Genomic DNA, 2,440 nt, shown 5'->3' with positions numbered 1-2,440 from the left:
GTTTATGCTTACGTTGTGCTCTTTATATTCCACACGTTTTTATTATGTGACATATTTATGGATTTATAATATAATATCGTCAAGCTCAGTTGATACAAGAAGCAGGTTAAGCAAATGGAATAACTAGGCTATTGCGCGAGTTAGGATGGATGTCACCTACAATTACAGATAAGTTTTTTGTAATCCAATATTAGCATTTTAGCGGCCCTTCGTATATTTTATGCACTAATATTCTCATATTTATATTTTTTAATATTCAATTATTTAAAAATATATACGAGATGTACCTTCTTTTACATCAACCAAGATACACATATTTCATACATTTTAGATCATTATATTTATTATTACTCGTAAATTATTGCCCTGATATTATTTGAAATTTATTTATTAAAATATATACTTGCATGTGATTGACTTGATTCCTAAGCAGTTAATATGGGTGGCAAAATAGGAGAATCATTCCATCACAGGTTAAAAGAAATTTGCTTATGGCGGATGGTCTCGAGGACCAGAAGCATGCATGCAGGAGCAAAGCAGTCTAGAAAAGTTTTTGAGATGGAGCTGAGCCGTATAATCATATGCCAAGTAGCATAGGCGTGGCCGCGTGGGGATACAGAATTGTAAAGCAGCATACATGGAAAAAATAGAAACACATGGAGGAGATAAGTTTCTCTCAATTTTTATTTTATTTTTTGCAAGATATCAATTTGTGCCATGCATCATTATGTTATAAATATTTTTATTATATTGTTGCATTATGTATTTTACAAATCCATGTAGATGGTTATTATACTTGATATATGACATGTGTCTCTTATTAACGCCTAATATTTTTGTTTTAGAAATTTATTTTTAAGGTACTATATATCTAATGTTTGGGGTACGAGCAATTTCAATTGAATATTTTGCAGGGATAAATTTTTTAAGAGGACACATCATATCAGAAGTACCATGGCTCTCCACACTTACTCCAAACGCTTCAAGTGCATAATCTTCAAACATCAGAAGGGCGACATACTAGAGATTACAAGTTCCAAATTGCAGGTCTCAAGGGTGAAGCATATAAGGAGATGGAACAAAATCCTTGGCTGATAGTAAAGGAAGGAGCTAGGAATAATACGAAAGAGAGAAAACGGGGCGCGCCTTCCCCTAACAGGGCGCGCCATGAGGTAAATACTAACCTTATTTTTTTTTTAAATATAATTGTATATAAATAATTGTATACAGAGACACGTCCAACACTCCAGTCTTCAGGATTCAGAGTAAATATACGTCACAACACATCTTCGCAACACTATCTTCTCCAACCTGCATCTTCAAGTCAAGCTCATACACCGAAACCGGGGGGGTGATCATACAGATCAGAAGAAGGATCTGGATAATAAGGGCGCGTCTCATCCTCATCTAAAACGTGGTAGAAGGCACGTTCTTCTGCTTCATCCTCGGCTTCCGCGGCCTCATCTTCAGCACCGGCTTCCGCGGCCTCTCCTCCAGCCTCGGCTTCCGCGGCCTCATCTCTCCTTCAGCCTGGGCTTCCGCGGCCTCATCTTCAGCCTCGGCTTCCGCGGCCTCTTCTTCAGCCTCGGCTTCCGCGGCCTCTCCTTCAGCCTCGGCTTCCGCGGCCTCTCCTTCAGCCTCGGCTTCCGCGGCCTCACCTCTCCATCAGCCTCGGCTTCCGCGACCTCATCTTCATCAACTCAGCCTCGGCTTCCGCGGCCTCTTCCTCAGCAACTTCGTCATTGTCCCTATCAAGCAAACACTGCCTTCACCTCCGTTAGGCAGAATCATCGTCATCTTCAAACAACTTCTTCAACATCGGCTTCAGAGAAAATTTCTTGAACATATGGCGCGCCTAGTTAAAGAACGTCAACATCTTCTGCATCAACAAAGAACAACCAAGATAGGACATCTCAGGGGATGAAGGACATCAAGATCTCGTCGACATCTTCAATGCCACCAAGATCTGGGGGGTAGTTGTTATACACAAAAATCACCATGAAGACCCGGCTCATAAAAGAAGACTATGATGGGCTCAAGAGTGGACCAAGCCCAAGCTAGCCATGTCAGTCAGAAGAGACCACTTCAAGAAGATTGGGCGCGCCTTATCTTCAGGGCGCGCCAAGTTGAAGCTTACAGAGAAAGATCGTCATTTGAAGGGCAGAAGGGGACATATTTTACCTAGGGGGACGCCCTTGGGTGTGTATAGATCCTACTGTTAATTTGTCGAAGACTCTACCTTGTAGTCTGAGGAGTTTCCCTCCTTGGGAGATAGAGAATGAAGATTAGAGGAGGTCTTGCTCTGTAGTCTGGCGAGTTGTCCTAGTCGGGGAGCTTGTGGAACCTTCTCGAAGATACGCCCTGGAAGGCTCTATCTCTGTAGTCTGGCGGGTTGTCCCTGTCGAGGAGTAGAGAAGTGCCCTTGCATTTGGGGTAAGTT

Source organism: Daucus carota, chromosome 7, assembly GCF_001625215.2.
Source record: "Daucus carota subsp. sativus chromosome 7, DH1 v3.0, whole genome shotgun sequence".
NCBI lineage: Eukaryota > Viridiplantae > Streptophyta > Magnoliopsida > Apiales > Apiaceae > Daucus > Daucus carota.
The sequence above is the reverse complement of the archived record's forward strand: the minus strand, read 5'-3'. Positions refer to the sequence as shown.